At 41.8% G+C, this 19,792-nt stretch overlaps 1 protein-coding gene across 4 annotated transcripts in view; it reads right to left on the bottom strand.

Moving 5' to 3' along the window:
• Nucleotides 1–19,792, bottom strand: part of ENTREP2 (endosomal transmembrane epsin interactor 2) — a 463,593-nt gene that overhangs the window by 294,234 nt on the left and 149,567 nt on the right. The window lies entirely within an intron of this gene.

The raw sequence follows: 19,792 nt of genomic DNA, 5'->3' as shown, positions 1-19,792 counted from the left end.
ATAAACCTACAGGCTCTATGCAAGAAGGCAAGATTTTCTACTCCACTCTACCTCCCAGATTTTACTGAAGCAACCACATTAGATCAACTACTCCTACTTTATATTTTATGGGTTCAATGGCTCACTGCTGAATCATTTACACCAATGCTTCTCATTTCTTGCCTTATCTTTATTCATAAATTCTTTCATTTGGCTTATGCACTTCAAGAATTTTTTTCTTTCAGAAATGGGATGCAGACACTAAATCCATTGTATTTCTGAAGATAACTATTATTTGCCCATTTACATGAATGAGCTTAGAAATCTTGCATGTAGAAAGCCTACAAAATCTTACTTAACAACCTTATTCTTTATGAAACATAAATGCTGCTGCATTATCTTCTAGCACTTACTTTTGAGGATTAAAATCTAATATCAGTCAGGTTCTCTTTCCCTTGAATATAGGCCTACTTTTTCCTATTTAATGCTTATTGTTGATTTTTTTAACCATTGAGATTCAGAAAAATTTCCAGAATATATATATATATATATATATATATATATATATATATGTGTGTGTATATATATATATATATATATGCACACACACACACACACACACACAGTACATATATGTATGTATCATACATATCATTGAGTAAATGATGAGGGAAGGCCAAAGAAACATGTAGGCATGTGGGTTTCCAAGAAGATGTCAGAGTGGACTCTTATACCTTAGTAGTACTTTCTTTTTGTTCTTTAACCCCAGATTACATGTTTATAGGTGATTTATTTGCTTAGATTTAAAGCAAACTAGACATTTTTGTTGTAATCTGTCTTTATAAACATTATGTGTAATATTGTTGTTCTGATGGTTCTATTTTCAAAGCTTCCAAGGCCTAAATCATTACCCTGCAGCTACTTTCAAATTAATATGAGTAAATAACTTCCCCTGATCCACAATTCATAAGAATCCTGCAGTGTGTATGGGGGTGGGGGGGGGAGGACAGAAGGGCAAACCACCTCAGTCTCAACTCCCAGACCATTCAACTTGGGAAGGTCCATGGCTGATGTAACCAATTACTATAAATTTAGTGGCTTAAAACACATAAACGTACTGTCTTCCAATTCTGGAGGTTTAAAGTCCAAAATGGATTGGTAGAGCTGCATTCCTTCTGGTTCCAAGGGGAAGAATCTGTTCTCTTATCTCTACCAGCTTCTAGAGACTTCCTGAATTCCCTGGCCTGTGGTCCAGCATCACTCTTGAACTCTCCTCCCATCCTCACACCTCCTTCTCTGACCCCCTTGTCCCTCTCTTTCCCTTCTGAAGGCCCCTATGATGACATTGGGTTCTCCCAGATAATCTAGGATAATCTCCCACTTCAAAATTCTTAAATTAATCACATCAACAAAGTCCTTTTTGCCATATAAAGTAACACATCTACAGGTTCGGGGGATTAGGACATGGACATCTTGGAGGCAGAGGCATTATTCTGTCTACACACACAGGAATCTGCACTTTTAATCAGAACTAACAGAATATGTGTTGAGAATACCAAACTAGAGGTCATCACATAGTCATTGGAATTAGGACCTTCTCTAAGTCCTTTTTACTTAAAAAATTTTTTTAATGTTTGTATTTATTTTTGAGACATAGAAAGACAGAGCATGAGCCAGGGAGGGGCAGAGAGAGAGGGAGACACAGAATCTGAAACAGGCTCCAGGCTCTGAGCTGTCAGCACAGAGCCCGACGTGGGGCTCGAACTCACTGACTGTGAGATCATGACCTGAGCTGAAGTCGGACGCTTAACTGACTGAGCCACCCAGGTGCCCCAGTCCTTTTTACTTTAAAAGTGCAAAACTGACACAGAGATAAAGAAATTGATCATAATATAAACAGAATACTCCCCGGCTATTTATTAAGATTAAATATTGTGACCTATAGCCAACCTACTTATTATAAGAATTAATTTTTAAATGGGATATCAAATGAGACAACAGACATGTTGAAGAGTCAGTAGAGTAAAATAACAGTCAGACCAAAAACCTGGTATGGAACATTCATGGAATCACTAGAAGTCTGCTTTCCACAACTAAATCAAGAAGAGCCCCTGTGGCTAACCTTATAAATTCCTTATCAGTTCTTTCACACCAAGCTTTTGGACAGCTAGACTCTCATACACTCAAAAAATATACTTTCATTTTTTAAAGCTTCATTTTTCCAATTTTTCTTTAGATATTTTACCAAAAGAAAATAAAATTTCTGAATTGTTGAAATACATTATTAGAAAACAGAATTTAAAATGACCAATGTTCTTAGTACATGCCCACCCAGATTTCCAAATGTGTCACTATTTTTATTATAAATAGCATCCAGAATTGACAGATTTTATAAAGTGGGAGTTTCCTGAGCTTACACTCACCAGCTGATATAAAAGTATAATGAAAATGTCAAGAAACAGCATCACATTTAGAAACCGTGAAATACAAAAATAGAGCTATCAGTCATCCCTAATGCTTGCCAAATAAAAAGGTTTAAATATAGTCATGGGTCATCAGAATTATAAGCAACAACTTTCACTGCACAGAGATGTACCAGGATTATTGAAAGACTCTAGGATTTGTCAGGTAGCTTATCACATTGGCTCACACTAAACTTGCTCTCAACGGAGACACCCAGATGTTTTCACATTAACTGCCAAAATGATAGGTCTTCTCTATCTTATGCCGGCACTGTTAATATTTACTTTGCTGGATTTGGGTATCCTATGTTAAAGCTGGGATTTTATATTTATGTGTATACTCTGTCACATATAACCCATTAAAAATGTCACCTTCTTTGTTGGTTTCAGTCCTTCCTCACCTCTGTCCTGATTCTGACAAGATCTGGTGGGAGGAACGAGTAAGTTTGTGGTTGAAACCTACAGATGGCAATGATCTGAAACTGTATTTCTCAGGACTCTCAGAGAAGTAACCAGGTAATCAGCTTTAGAATGCCAACTGGATGAAGCAATACCCAATCCTATAGCTAGAGTGAGGACACCTCCATGATTGGAGGTGACAGGTGAAGGAAGGAGCTCCAATTAAAGAAGTCAAAATGACAAGTCCACCCTAACCAGCTGGACTGCTTTAGTCATCCATGCCTGATGTAAGGCCATGAACCCTTACCTGCACAGGAGAAGCTGGACAGACTTTCCAATTCTATTTAACCTATACCTTCTCTGATGCCCAGAAGCCATTGTTACAGACCCCAACCATCATGGACACACTGTCTCTAAGGAGAAATCAACTCTGAGGGAAAGGACTGGGAAATAGAAAGTGCAAACTTCTGCTGACCACTCTACCCAAGCCCCAAGCCTGCTCAGGAGTTGGCAAGGAGCCCATGGAAATTCGCAGATATGGATGTGTCACCCCAGGCTAAGGTGGGAGGAGACAAAGGTCAAGGCCAGGCAACAAGGCCCTTGATGTCCCTAGATCCAAGAGATGATGAGGTAAAACCAATAGCAATGTGGAACTAAATGTGCATATGATTTCAGCAACATACAAAGTAGGAAGAGGCAGGAAGTTTTTTCTCTTTCAGAGGGTAAGTTAGAGATAATGACTGCCTCTCTGCATTGAGATAGAAGGCTCTTCCCATGACTGGCTCTATCCATCACAGAGGTGTCAGTTCAAATGTCACCTGCTTAGAGAAAGGCCTTCCCTGAGTTCCCCATCCATGGCAGAGACCTGACCCTGTCTATTGCATTGCAGTTCTATTTCTTTTTCAACACATGTATCTATATGAAATGGTTTACTTATGTATTGCCTGTCCCCCTGCTCCAGAATGTAAGCTCACCAGGCAAAGGCCTGGTGTGTCCTATCCAAACTATATCTCCATCTCTTAGCATGGGACCTGGCACACAGCAGGAACTCAGACTATTATGGGTGGGTAGATGGCTGGATGGCTGAATGAATGGGTGGATGGAAAAGGGAGGAAGAGAGGGAGAGAAGAAGAAGGAAGGCAGTGAAGGAGGAAGGAAGGAGAGAAGGATCATCCTGCACAAGGCCTGATCTAATCTAGCTTTAATTTTCCTAGAGACAACCACCTCCCTCAAAATGGCCAAGGACCCACTCTGAGTATTGGATGAACTGACAAAAGAGCAGAAGAAAACAAAATGGGCAGTATCTGATGAAACTGAGCTAGACAGCATCAGGGTTGTCCCATTCTTCGTCTTACTGACTGACCCTGCTCTGTGAGCTCCCGCCTCCCCAACAACCTTCTGCTAGTCTCCTTTTTGCTTGTTAGCCAAAACTGGCTTCTGCTGCTGGCCCACAATACACTCCATTCCAGAAGCGTAAATTATAGTTAAGGGTTACTGATGCATTCTATGTGCCAAAACGGTTCTTCACACTTTATGTGCATCTATGTTTGCACACTCCACTTGTTTAATGCTCACAAAGATCTGAAGAGGGAGGTACTGTTAAGATCTGATATTCTAAAGAAGAAAAACAGGTCAAGTGGCCAGGAACCTCATGCAAGGCCACACTGGTGGCAATAGAGGAGCTAGGGTGTGAACCTAGGCCATCCAGCTTTAGTACCTGTGTTCTGGACCGCCACATACAGTTGACCTTTGAACAGCGCAAGTTTGAACTGCATGGGTCCATGCACATGCAGACATTTTTCAATAACTACGGTACAGTACTGCAAATCTATTTTCTTTTCCTTATTTTTTCAATACGATTTTCTTTTCTCCAGCTTAGTTTATTGTAACAATGCAGCATACAATACATACACAATACAGAATGTGTTCATCAACTATTTCTGTTATCAGTAAGGCTTCCAGTCAACAGTAGGCTAAAAGTAGTTCAGTTTCTGTTAAGTAGTTAAGTTTCAGAAGTTATACACGGATTTTCAACTGCACAGGGGATTGGTTCCCCAACCTAAGTATTGTCCAAACGTCAGTTGTACTTACCTTCCAGGCCCCTGCAGGTATGGTTTTATTGTGATGGAACTAGTGGTCCATACTTAAAGAATTCCATGTTACTTATCTTTTTTATGAATCTAAATGTTTATGAAACAGGTCTACAGGGGTGGGGAGGGGTCCACCTATGTGTCATTCTGAATCTTTTACAACTGCTAGACAATACTTGGAATCACTCTCCTGACAATATCATTTTAGTCCTATCATTTTAGAACTTGCCCCCAGAGAGATCTTACAGGCATGCTTTTAACAAAAATGGAACCCACAAAGTAAAATTTATCTTGTGGAAGCCTCTCCCCAAATTTATATATTATAACCATTTTTGTTACAGTTATTTTTAAACCCAAGCAGTGGTAAACTCATTAGCCTGATTGTAATCTTATAATCCCTGGCATCTCTAGACACAGAACATAGAGAGCATAGCCTGGGAAAAATCAGTAAATAAATTAAAAAGTAAAATAAATCTTATAAGCCTATTTTCCTACAAAAAAATTTTTAATACCATTTTTATGAGGACAAGGGGTGGGAGGTGGAAGCAACGAGATCAATCCATTTTCCTCTTACTCCAGGTCTAAAAATCCTCATTTTCTATTCTTGAAATTAATGAAATGAACACAAGACCGCTATGATTAGGAAGTATGAAAATAATGGAATGCCAACACATTTGCATTTTCTTTCAATGTGAACAGGCTATTCTGATAGTTAGAAAAGCCATGACAAATTGCAGAAGATTTCATCCTTTGTTGCTCTAAAATGGCTCTCTGGCCATAATATGCCATATCATTGCAAAACGCACTTACCTTCAAATGAGGAGGCAAAGTGGATCGTGTTAAATATGAAATTAGTGACATGTTTTCTCAACGCATCAACTCTAATTCTAAATTAAAGACTTCCGTAAGCTCAAGGTAACTCCGGTATGTTCCTGTTTATAACCTCAATTGGAATGCTTTGCAATTAAAATAAAACCTGCCTCCAGCCCTAGGCTTTGGCTCTCTCCACCGCTCCCCCCATGCATTTAGCCCCGCCATACCAGTCCTCTGTCCTATGAGCACACCAATCATTCAGGACTCCCTGTATGTTTTTGGTTTGCATTTTGGTTTATCTGTCCTGCCTAGAATGGTCTTCACTGCTCTGGTCTCCGTTCAAACCTCACCTCCTCCAGACAATCCGCCCCAAAGAACTGCTCTAGTGTTATTGTCTTTGCATATGCATTATGTTATATTATCTCCCTCAAACCTTTATGAGGTGTCTCCAGTCTGACCATCTCAGCCCAGCCCCAACTGTAAAATCCACTGGAGCCAGGACTCTTGAGTCCTCAGTACACACAGGAGGCCTCCAGGGACAGCTAATGACCAAGACTGTGGGGGTCACACACAGGATGGCACCTCTGTAGATGAGCAAGAAGCAACATAGCAGCTCACACCTACAGGGGTGTAGTGGGCCCTGCTCCATCCTGGCCTTGCTTTCAGCCCTTCCCTCTACCCCAAGCTGCAGCCTCAGACTCTGGGATCCACACTGATGGGACAAGCCCCCGCTATCCCTGCAGGCCTGAAATCAGGCCAACTCGACTGCTGGTCCAGCACTGACCTCCTGCCTCCCGCATCATCCCTGTCCCACCCCCACCCTCCCAGGGTAACCCAAGTATATTCACCTGGTCTCCACCCATTCATTGTACTCCCAGGCAGGCCTCTATCATGGTGTGGGAACATCTATCCTTCAGCACTGACTGAAGTTCCACAAGAATGGAGACCATGTCCTATTTATGACTGAATTCCCGGCATAAACAAAGCTCAGCCACACCCACAGCTCCCCATGCTGGTCCCCTCAGAACCTGAGGTGCCCACATGGGCCTTCTGGGATGCTCCCTCCTCAGGGTTCTGACACTGTGCACTGGAACTGTCAGAACCACTCCCAGCTCCAGTATCTGGGACAGTACCCTTCCCTCACATCATTTGGGTGGGTTTCTAGCCCAATAGGGTAGGTTCCAACCTACCCCAGTGAACTGAGCCTTTGGGATGCATTTTCATCACAGTGAGTAACTAGAATCTAGTCACAAAATTAAAAGCTGTGCCTGCCTTGAAAGAATCACAAATGTGATTTTCTTTCCCTTTCTGATGCACCTTTCTTTTTTGAACTAATGGTCAAAAATCTCCTTGGCTGTTAGAAATCCTAAACTTCCAATGGCAATTTACCTACATTTTTTCTTTTTTAATTTTTTTTTAATTTTTTTTAACGTTTATTTATTTTTGAGACAGAGAGAGAGACAGAGCATGAACGGGGGAGGGGCAGAGAGAGAGGGAGACACAGAATCGGAAGCAGGCTCCAGGCTCCGAGCCATCAGCCCAGAGCCTGACGCGGGGCTCGAACTCACAGACCGCGAGATCGTGACCTGGCTGAAGTCGGACGCTTAACCGACTGAGCCACCCAGGCGCCCCCCTTTTTAATTTTTTAATGTTTATTCATTTTTGAGAGAGAGAGAGAGCACAAGCAGGGGAGGGGGATGAGAGGAAGGGAGACACAGAATCCGAAGCAGGCTCCAGGCTCTGAGCTGTCAGCACAGAGCCCAACACAGGGCTTAAACCCACAAACTATAAGACCATGACCTGAGCCGAAGTTGGATGCTTAACCAACTAAGCCACCCAGTCTCCCTGTTTACATTTTTTTTTTCTTAAGGCTGCTGATATTAATTCACATATCCACAAAAGAAAGGCCAATTTATCTAATAGTATAAATCTTACTTCCCATCACATAACATAGCTAGTTAAAAATGCATTCTTTTGAATCAAGATAAAAATAATTCCAAGAAAGTTCCTTTTCTCCCAATTTGGCTCTTGATGAACTCAAGAGGAAATCCCCCAATCACAGGTCTCAAAGGCTGGCCCCACAGTCCATGGGTGGCTGGTGGAGATTCCCAGGAGGGAAGCCTGCCCCAGAGCCCTTGTCTTCCACTGTCTGCTTTTCGTGGGGAGACCTCAAAGACACCAAAGGAAGTTCTTAATAAGCAAATCTGGGGACCTTGACACAGAAGAAGCTATAGCTACCTTTTGATCCTAAGGCCTTTATATCCTTTATATCCTTCTTACCTAAACTGTACCACCCTCACCTTTTCATAAAGAATCCAAAGGCGGGGCGCCTGGGTGGCGCAGTCGGTTAAGCGTCCGACTTCAGCTCGGGTCACAATCTCACAGTCTGTGAGTTCGAGCCCCGTGTCGGGCTCTGTGCTGACAGCTCAGAGCCTGGGGCCTGTTTCAGATTCTGTGTCTCCCTCTCTCTCTGACCCTCCCCCATTCATGCTCTGTCTCTCTCTGTCTCAAAAATAAAAAATAAAACGTTAAAAAAAAAGAATCCAAAGGCAATCCATTTACCTAATGATTGATTGAGAACCACCAACCTATCACTCTAGCCCCACATCCTACTGTATTTGTCATCATAAGACTTACTATGGCCAGGCTTTCCATTGCAGATTTATGTGTTTGTCTGTTTACTCTGTCTCTCCTAGAGCCTATAAGCTTTGTATATCTGAACCTAGAAAGAGATGACCAACAAAATGTGCTGAATGAGCTAATGATTGTATGATTGCTGTAGTTCCAGCTAGCATGCCATTTTAGCATATGTCCTGATTTTTAGGCATTCAAGAATTCCCTGCAATCTTTCAAAGCAGTCATTTGGGTTTCCCTGATCACAGAATTCAGCAATCCATGAGTGAAGGTCCATGGAATTCATTATTTCTGCTTTGGAGGAGACTGGTGATCTGTGATAGGTCTGGTATTCAGGAAGGCTTTTTTTTTTAATGATTATTTATTTTGAGAGAGAGGGAGGGAGAAAGAGAGAATCCCAAGCAGACTCCATGCTTTCAGGGCAGAGTCCAATGTGGGGCTTAATCTCACAACCTGCAAGATTGTGACCTGAGTTGAAATCCAGAGTCAGTTGCTTAACTGACTGAGCCACCCAGGCACCCCTTCATGAAGGCTTTAAAAAAGATGTGTTTCCCTGGGGCACCTGGGTGGCTCTGTCAGTTAAATGTCTGACTTCGGCTCAGGTCATGATCTCACCACTCGTGAGTTTGAGCCCCACATCAGGCTCTGAGCTGACAGCTCGGAGCCTGGAGCCTGCTTCAGATTCTGTGTCTCCCTCTGTCTCTCTGCCGCTCCCCTGCTCTCGCTCTGTCTCTCTCTCTCTCTCTCTCTCAAAAATAAATAAACATTAACAATAATAACAACAAAAAGATGTGTTTCTCTGGTGCAGAGGGCCCCACTGTATATTGTTTCCTTGGTCTTCCAAAACAAGATTTGTGTAAAAAGTTTTATGATTACTTGTGGGATTAAAAGCACATTCTTGCCTTTCATCAACATTCCTTCACCTGTGTCTCATGCTAATCCACAGCTATACAGTGGAGTATAAGATCTGGTGTCCCTGAAAGGCTCGTGTGCTACAAATCACAGAATGCCCAAATGAACACAAGATATATCCATATATTGCCAAAGAGCTAAAGAGAAAAAAGTCTTGCTCCAATGGGTTCAACCTAAAGCATAAGTGACCCTAGTTCCACAGGAAGGAAATGTTACAGCTCATCCCATGATTGTCAAGCTGAGGTCTGAGAAAGGATGTCTCACACTGTGAAAAAGGCTTGTGTGCCAATGGATATTCCAAAGTAGAATTCTGGTAAAAGAATCAGCAAGAGAGCACAGCAGACATAAGCCAACCATTATGCGAGTCCAACACCACGTTTCTCAAATGGGAGCTTGTGGCTCCCAGGGAATCTCGGATGTGAGCAAGGTTGAGAAATTGCTCTCATGTCAGTGAGGCTTGTTTCCTGTGGCCATTTTGTTGTGGCCTGTGTCAAGGGGCTGGAATGGCTTGGTTGTTTTCTTCCCCATTTTCTCCCTCTTCCAGACACTCTCCAGTATTCTCCCACTTACTGTGCCTTACTTGACAAACAGGTGTTTCCTTGTAGTGTTTCCCCCCATTTTCCTTTCTGGGGAGTTTGCCTTTGTTTGGAATTTGCATTTTGCTTGTTTATTTGTTTGTTGTAATATATACTTATCAGCAATCTCACTCCTAAGTACGCAGCCTAGATAAATAGGAACATATTCACAGAAAAATGTATACACTACAGGATATGGCAATTCCATTCATAGTTGCCCAAAAGCCTGGAAATAACCCAAATGTCCTTCAATAAATGAGTGGACAAACAGTGGTACATTCATATAATGGAATGCCACTCAGTAATGAAAAGAAAAGAAGTATTTATGCAATAACAATTTGGATAGATGTCTAAAGCATTAATTATGCCGAGCAAAAGAATCCAGTCTGAAAAGGTTACCTGCTATATGACTCCATTTACATGACTATATGTAACAGACGAAATTATAGTGATAGAAAGCAGATCAGTGGTTGCCAGCAGTCAGGGGTAGGGGGTGGGTTTGTCTATACAGGGCCAGCTTGAGGGAGTTTTCTGGGGTGACAGAACTATTCTGTATTCTGAAGCATATAAGATGTACATGTGTTAAAATTCACAGAACTGTACAGCCAAAAAGGCAATTTTACTGTACCGTAATTTAAAAAATAAAAGTAACTTAAAAATCAAAGATTTCTTCCTTCTTCAGGGAAAAAAAGATCTCTGAACACAACCTTTTAAAAAAGAGTGTATGGAATCTAATTAAGCAAGGAGCCATAATCCCATTAGCATTTGTGTTAATAAGCCTGCAAAACCGTGAGCTCAGAGATCTGTAGCTTCTCAAATTGTTCCAAGGTGGAAATGGACTTTCCAGCCTGCAAAGAGAAAGAAATAATGCCAATTTCAGAGGAGGAAAGCCCCTGGCTCTTCAACAACTTGCAGATGGAACCAGACCCAGATTTGGGTACATGCCCTGATACCCTCCGGGAATGAGGAAATATTTTACCAAGATAATGCCTCCTGGATGGTGCTTGGGACAAAGTTTTCATTACTGCTTATTTAACTTTTAACATTCATTGATATTATCTCTCTCTTATTGGATGATAAAAACGACCCAAGTCTTCAAAGCATTCTTTGTGGTGTAATTTTAAAAGCTGTCCTTTGCTTCTGGTCAAGCTGCCTTGAAAAGGAAAAGCAGACATAAAAATAAGAGCCCTCAGCTTCTTTCAAAATAATGTTGCCAAAAGAAAATACAAAAATGTAAATGTCACTACAAAAATGTCATGTCCCAGTTTGCCTGGCACTTCCTGAATTTTAGAACTGGAAGTCCTACATCCTGGGCACCTCCTCAGTTCTAGTTGGTCAGCCTAATTATATCCAACATTACAGCAGAGTACAGTATATGTACCTACTGGGAGAACGATAAAACCCTTTGCTCTTGACTAGGCAACCAATATACTAGAGAGCCCAATGGCGACAAAGCTAGATAGGGAATCTGGGCTAGGAAGAACCCGTGTGCCCATGGATGCAATCCATGTCACTCATAGGGTGAGAGCATGTGAAATTCCCACCACTCGGTCTAGTAGGCATTCAGACGTCACATATTTTGCCATTTGTCACTCTCTGTTCATGCATAGGAATTACATTGTAAAACACTGACATTCACCTGGAGAGAAAATGTACTTGTTTGATTCTTTTACAACATACTCAAATTATCTTTTATATGTCAGCAATATTCCATAGATCTTATCTAAGTGCACCTACATGTGCAAAGAGCCATGGACTTTATTCCTGAGGAAATGCCTGTAATACAGCCTACAGGGAACATGAACTTAGGGTCAATAGTTTTTAAACTTTAAGAGAACTTTTATTCCCCTCCCCCCAAAATTCCTAAATTAACAGACAAAAGTGGTGTTGTTATCAGAGATTTATCTTATAAGTTCACATTTAAAATATTTATTACAGATTCAGCCAAAAGGACAGTAAAGCTGGAAATTGGCACTATAAAGGGCACCCGAAGTCACGATACTGCCTATGAAGATGATTTACTTCTGAATTTAATTTCGGTTGTCCAGTCTAGAGAAAATTTTGAATACAGATGAGTTTGATTTTACAATTTTAGTAGACTCTTAAATTAAATGAATCCAGAAGCTTCAAGCAAAATTCAAGAGAATGGATGAATTCAGTGTTCAATCATTAAAATGAACTAATGCATAGCTTATCCACCAGTTTAAATATTAATTACTCAGTAGAAAATATTTTTCAAATATATCTGTAACATTATGGAATTTCCAACAGTGTTATATTTTAAAACATGCTATTTTGGTACATATCTAATCTTTTTTTTTAATTTTTTTAACATTTATTTACTTTTAAGAGACTGAGAGACAGAGCATGAGTGGGGGAAGGGCAGAAAGAGACATACACACACACACACACACACACACACACACACACACACACACACATACACACACACAGAATCTGAAGCAGGCTCCAGGCTCTGAGCTGTCAGCACAGAGCCCAACGAGGGGCTCAAACCCATGAACTGCCAGATCATGACTTGAGCTGAATACAGACGCTTAGCCAACTGAGCCACCCAGGTGCCCTGGTACACACCTAATCTTTAGACAAAATTTCAGTTCAATTTACTTTGTTATCCCTGATGACTACAAACCTCCTTTCCAAGGACTCATAAGGCCCAAAGAAAGCGAACTGACAGGAGCTGGGGCCAGACAAGCAAAATGTTACTAAAACCTTACTGTAATTTTAACTTGTCTTTTACATTCTACTTCACTAATTATACAAAACTTAAGCCCAGGAAGACATCCCTGGCTTATCCTGCAACTTCCCAGCATCTCCATTGTCATGTTTTTGCAACTAACTATAAAATATGAAATTAAGTAAATGTTTAATTACTAACTTAAGTTGATTATTTGGATTCTAAGAGGAGATTAGCATCCAGTTCTAAGTACAAAAATAAATAAATAAATGTCACAGGATGAACCTAAAAACAGTCTTCTGTTTCAAGTGGCCTGTTTTCAAAGTGACTGAACACTTTATATAATATTCCAGCTCTAATTTCTATTATTATTCACAATTCTGAAACTAGATTTAGAGTTTGGATAATTAATAAACTCACTCCTTCTACTCACTCTTGATTATAATTCATCAGGGTCATGTTTATACTTCTCTTGCCAATTGTAATCATTTATTTGAACCAGCATCTCTGTGGTTCATCAGCTCTTCATTAGTGCTTGTAGGTTGGATAAGATGTGCTTGAATTTCCAAAGTAAATGCAAATCACATTGGTATTTGCAGCAAAGAATTGAATTCCCAGAATGTTTTCAAGTAAGACAGTTCCCCTGAAGATGCTGTTTCTTTATAGTAGGAAAAAAAAAAAAAAGCAGTGTCTTCCTGAATGGCAGAACTCACACTCCCATCCAGGCCTGAACATCAATCCTAAAAGCCAGTGACCACAACGTTAGGCTTCGTCTTAGATATGGCCTCAACATGTAGGAAAATGTGTTGTTACTTAAGTAGGAACAAGGAGTAAGAGTCCAAAGAATTCAATACAAATTTTAAAAGCCAAAGAATCACCTAGCCAGCAAACTAAAAATACAGTTGCCTGAGCCCCGTCCTGGAGAGCCAAGTTCCCCAGTCCTGGGACCAGCACAGCCTTGACTGAACACAACAGACCTGGATCCAAATCCTGGCTCTAGCCCTGGGCAGCTGCATAGATTTGCACATCACAAGCTGAGTTTGGTGTTTTCATCTTCAAAAGAAGATGGTAACCCACAGTCCCTGCCAATGGCAGTGGAGAGATTACAAGTATAATTAAGGAGCAGTGCCTCACATATTCCCTGGCACAAGGTCTCCACCAATGGCCACTTTTACCAGGATCAGAGAGGCAATTTCCCTGGTAAGGGAAAGTGGAATCAGAGGATTGAAATGCATGCCAGGAGATAGAGAAACAGGTCAGACAGCACCATGAGGAAGCCATAGGACACACCCAGAATGTGGGACAATTCTACAGGACAAATGACCTCTTCAATGAGTCATTACCATCAAAATAAAAATAAATAAATAAAATGGGTGAGGGGTGCCTGAGTGGCTCAGTCGGTTAAGCATCTGACTCTTGGTTTGCCTCAGGTCATGATCTCTGGGTTCCTTAGATTGAGCACCACTTTGCGCTCTGCGCGGAGAGTGCTTGAGGTTCTTTCTCTTCCTCTCTCTCTCTCTCTCTCTCTTTCTCTCTCTCTCTCCCACTCTCTGTCTCTCTCTCTCTAAATAGATTAAATAAATTAAATAAATAAATTAAATAAATAAATAAATAAAATGGGAATTTTACTAGATTAAAAAGAATTTAATGAAGCCAGAGAAAGAAGTTACAATAAGCAAGGTGGTGGGGGCGGGGGGATTGAGCCCTTGACTGAACCCAGTGGTGCTGGGTTAGAGCTGGAGATATCAATACAAACTCAGGGTTAGACTGAGTGAAAGAGAGAGAAACACAGAAATACAGACATGTGTGTCTCCCTGGGTTTGTATACATACAGACCATCCTCGTTATTCACAGCTTCTACATCTGCAAATTCATCCACTCACTAAAACGTATGCATACCCCAGAATGAATGCTCCTGGTGCTTTTGCAGTCATTCACAGACATACCCATGTGCAGGATGGCAAATGATTTGAGGCACACGTTCCCAGGTGAGGTTTCCAGCTGAAGTCAAACAAGACAACTGTCTCTTGTTTCAGTTCTCATACTTTAAACAAATATACTTTTAACAGTCTATTTAGTGCCACATTTTTCACACAATTCAGTCCATACCATATAATGCCATATATGTGTGCTTTTTATTATTGCACATGGGATAACTACATAAGTACGTTGATTTTTTATATATATACATAAAACACCCTTTCCCACTTCACCTCAGAAATTAGTTTCCAAGGCCCTGTTTGATGCCATAGGTTACTAACCTCAAAGTCAGGAGATATCCAGACAATTTTTACCTTGCAGACAGTTTAGGTTTTGTGACTTACAGTTTTTAAACATCATTATTCTCATTTCTGTGGATGTGTCTCAATCCTTAGAATGTACCATAACTCTACAAGATTATTTTATGCCACATTTGTGGTAAAATGTACACACAGTGAAATTCATAGGCTGTAATGTGCAGTTCTTTGAGTTTTAACAAATGCATACACCTTATCTAACATCCCAGTCAAGATATGGGACATTTCCACCATCCCAAAAAGTTCTCCTGTACCTCTTCCAGTGAATCCCCACCTCTATAGGCAACCTATTAGAATTTCCATCACCATTGATGAATTTTACCTGTTTTTGAACTTCCTGTTAATGGACTCATAAAATACTATAGTTCTTTAAAAGTGATTTCTGAACAAATCCCCCCCAAAGGACTCAAATAATTATTACAGCAGTGATCTAATTTCCCTTTCTTTTTTTAATGCCTAGCACCAGCTAATACACATGTCATTTTGCATAAAACACTATAGGTAGAGAAAACATTTTTTATTCTGCCTATAATGGAACCGTATGCATTAATTATAAAAATTTTCAGCAGTAACCTTGAGTTAACACCACATTTGTAAAATTAAAAAACCTCCCCTCATTTCCAACATTAACATGTAAAAAAAGTTCACTCTCAAGTTTCCATGTCTTGCTGGAGAAAAACAGTGACACTGATGTTGCCCTAAGTATCTAGTTTTCAACTTTAGCTCAGCTGCCATTTCGTGAGTCCCCATTTCCCAACCATAAGGTTCAGCCAGACCTGCTGCCAGGCCTCTCACTAGGGGGTTATGCCAGCCCTGGATGATAAGCATTTCTCCCCTGCCACCTCCCCTCCACCTGCCTCTGCCTCAGAACCACTATCACTGTTCTCCCTTCTCTCTTCCCATGCCCCCTCCATTCAGGCTCAGCTCTGCAGGTTGTCCCTTCAGTCTCTCCACCTAGTCCTTCCACCATCAGCAAACAGTTTGTCTCCCCTTCCTAAAAACAAAGCTTCCCTTTGGTACTCAAAAAAATAACTATAAAATTACCCTAGGACCTAGAAATTCCACTCTTAGGTATGTACCCAAAAGAACTGAAAGCACAGACTTGAACTAAATTACACCAGTCTTCATAGCAGCATTATTCACAACAGCCAAAAGGTGGAAGTGATCCAAGTGTCCATTGGACAAATGAATGGAAAACAAAATGTGGTCTATACATACAGAGGAATCAGCCTTAAAATGGAAGGAAATCCTGACACCTGCTACAACATGGATGAACCTTGAGGTCATTTTCTAAGTAAATAAGTTGGTCATAAAAAAGACAAATACTGTCATAAAAAGACAAATACCACCTATATGAGATTCCCCAGAGCAGTCAAATTCATAGCCACAGACAGAATGGTAGTTGCTAGGTGCTGCAGGGTGGGGGACTGAAGAATTAGTGTTTAATGTATACACAGTTTCAGTTTGGGAAGATGGGAGAGTTCCATGGATGGATGGTGGTATCTTATATACTAAAGTGACTCATAACCATCCCCCCAGTTGCCAGTCCAATAGCCCATTTGTCAGTGCACTCCAACCCACTCCTTTTTTTTTAATTTTTATTTATTTTTGAGAGAGAGAGAGAGAGAGAGAGTGCAAGCAGTGTGGGGGCGGGGAAATTGAGGGAGACAGAGGATCTGAAGTGGGCTCCATGCTGACAGCAGTAACTGGATGCAGGGCCTGAACACAAAAACCATGAGATTATGACCTGAGCCGAAGCCAGATGCTCAATTGACTGAGCCACCCAGGTGCCCCCAACCCACTCCTTTAAGGGCTAACTTGTTTCAAGCTTATGCACCCCTTGCTTGCTGATCTAAACTCCATAGTTTATAGCAGAATTAGCCTACTTTCCTTGAGATCCTGCAGATTGCTGGTCTTGAGGAATAAAGGACCATACTTTCTGGAAGATAAGTCCTTATTGCACTTGAGAAGAGCCGCCACTGACCATGGTGTCCTCATTAAGAGTCACATGGGAGCCCTGATTCTTGCAGGGGGAGGAGTATGGACTGCCTTACCAAGATGCAGCTTGTGGTGCTGCAGGGGTATCCTTTACTGAGAGACACCTGGGAGCCTTGATAATTGGCCTAGCGGAGGAATCTGTAAGCCTTGCAAGGATGAATGATTAACTGCTGAACACCAGCTTCTCTGGCACGTAGTCCCCTCAACATTTCCTGCATCTTTTCCTTTGAAAACCTCCTGCATAGCCTGGAAGGGGGAGTATGGTCTTTGGGGTATTAATATGCCATCTTCCCAGGCTGCCAGTTTCCTAAATAAAGCAACCTTTCCTTTCCCACCAATGTTTGTCTCTTGAGTATTGGCTTTCGAGTGGCAAGCAGTCAAACCCCCATCTCAACCAGTGCTTTGTCAGGTAACACAGTCTCAGAAATCTGTAGGATTTGATGCTGCCAACATGTTCTACAGCTATGAGCCCACTGCTGTCCTGGATCTTACCTTATCCACCAAGGGACAGTTGTATGTGCAGATGGGTGCGACTATACATTGTAAATAATGCTGGATATGGGGTGCTTGGGTGGCTCAGTTGGTTGAGCGTCTCACTTCAGCTCAGGTCATGATCTCACAGTTCATGAGTTCGAGCCCCGCATCAGGCTGGCTACTGTCAGTATAGAGCATGCTTTGGATCCTCTGTCCCCCTCTCTCTCCACTCCTCCCATCTTGTGCTCTCTCAAAAATAAATAAGCATTAAAAAATAATGATGGATATGCATTTATTTACACATATGCATGAATCCTATGTTTGTATAGTTCTATTTATTGAAGATTTACTATTACTACTAGGCACCATGCAGGTATTCACATATATCATTTCACAGAATTCCCTCAAATTATCTTAGTTGCCTCCTGACTCTCCACCAACACCTCCAATGATTCCTCCTTGGTTTCTCTTCTGGCATTTTCATATGATGGATTCTTTGGGATTCTTTCCTTGTCATGTGAGCAGGTGAGCTCATGCACTCTGATGACTCTCTGCCCGGTTCCACATCAATGGCTCCAAGTCTCCTCCAGACCAGACCTCATTGCTGAGCTTGACAATGACACCATGTGCTCACCCAACATCTGCATCTGGACACCCAACAGCCTCTCAAATGCAACAAAGCCTGCACCAGCCCCATCCTCTCAGATCCACCCTAAGATCCATGTTCCTTGTTTTAGAACCTCTACTGTCTCACAGTTGCTTCTGTGACTCAGTCACAAATGACCCCAAAATCTTAGCACTTTATAACAATAACATTTTATTTCCCATCCATCTAATTAGTCCATGGGGGTCTGCTGTGGCTCAAGTCACGCTATCCACCCTCCAGAACAGGCTGATGGAGTAGCCGCTCCTGCAACATGGCGGATCATGAGGCAAAGGGCAAGACAGGGTGAGCCAGGAGCTGGCTCTCAGGACTTCTGCTCAGAAATGATGTACATTCATCCTCAGAGACCCAGCCCACCATTGCCCTGGGAAGCATCCTCAGCTCCTCCAGGCATATGGTGCTCCACGTTTTGCCCAGAGTAAAGCCTTCTTGCATGTCTATGGGAAGATCTCACTGGTGTGAGATCATTCATTCATTCATATTTATTGAGAGCCAACCAGCAGCATTCCAAGTACTTGGAACACATGAATGAAAATTACAAAAATCCCTTCCTATACAGAGCTTACGTCTGAGCCAGAAGAGGCAAAGTGAAAAATGTAATAAACTCTAAGGTATGTTAGAAGGTAACAGGTGTTACAGGAAACAAGGGTAAAAGGGAAAAAGGTAAGAGGGGTCAGAACACCTGTGGCATGGGGAGGGCAGTATTAACAGGTGGTCAGGGTAAGCCTCCACAAGAAGCTAGCAGATGAGCAAAGACTTGGAGGACAGGAAGAAGAAGCTAGGTGGGTGGTGTTAAGAAGAAAACTACAGGCCCTGAATGCAGTCACTTCTGTTAAGGCTCCATGTCAACAAACCAAGACTTACTACCTAACCTAATCACAGTTTCAACACCTCCCCACCCCCAGGTATGTAACCTTTAACCAGTCAACATAGAATTTCCTGGTCAGCATTAAGAAATTTACTGAGAGGCCCCTTCCATTCCCCTTGGGAGGGCAACCTGTGCTAAAACAATGGCTTCTGTGCTAATAATTTCCTTTTTTCCACTTCCTGTCTACCTTTAAAAATCTTTCCTTTTCTGCAACTCAATGGAGCTCTTTCTATTTGCTAGATGGATTGTTTAAGAAAGCCAATTCGATCTTCAAATTTACTCACTTGAATTCTGTTGTTTAACAGATTTGGTGGCAGGGATAGAATTCAAAGTGAACTTCCGGTGGCATTTGGAGATGAGAAGTACAGCTGTGGCACCCCATGAACCCTCTCATTTCATTTTCTTGCCATTTCCATGGGCTGTAGGTAAGTTCCTTTCAATTCTGAGCTCTGCTGTCTTTGCATTGAGTTCCAGATCTAATTGGCTTCGCACAGTTCCCTATTTTGAGTGGAAAACCCCAATCCTTTCCTGAATCCCCAGATTCCCCATAGGGAACTTTGGTAGACACTGGCTAGAGTCAGGCTGGGTCTGACTTGAAAATGAGACTGGGTCCAGAATCAGACTGGGTCTGGGGCGCCTGGGTGGCTCAGTCGGTTAAGTGTCTGACTTCGGCTCAGGTCATGATCTCACGGTCCGTGAGTTCGAGCCCCGTGTCGGGCTCTGTGCTGACAGCTCAGAGCCTGGAGCCTGCTTCAGATTCTGTGTCTCCCTCTCTCTGCCCCTCCCCCGTTCATGCTCTGTCTCTCTCTGTCTCAAAAATAAATAAACGTTAAAAAAAATTAAAAAAAAAAACAGAATCAGACTGGGTCTGGGATCAGGCTATTCCAATTTAAGCTGTACTGGGTCCAGTGCAAAGCCTTGAGTGAATAAAA

This window comes from Neofelis nebulosa, chromosome 7 (assembly GCF_028018385.1).
Source record: "Neofelis nebulosa isolate mNeoNeb1 chromosome 7, mNeoNeb1.pri, whole genome shotgun sequence".
Lineage (NCBI taxonomy): Eukaryota > Metazoa > Chordata > Mammalia > Carnivora > Felidae > Neofelis > Neofelis nebulosa.
The sequence above is the reverse complement of the archived record's forward strand: the minus strand, read 5'-3'. Positions and strand labels throughout refer to the sequence as shown.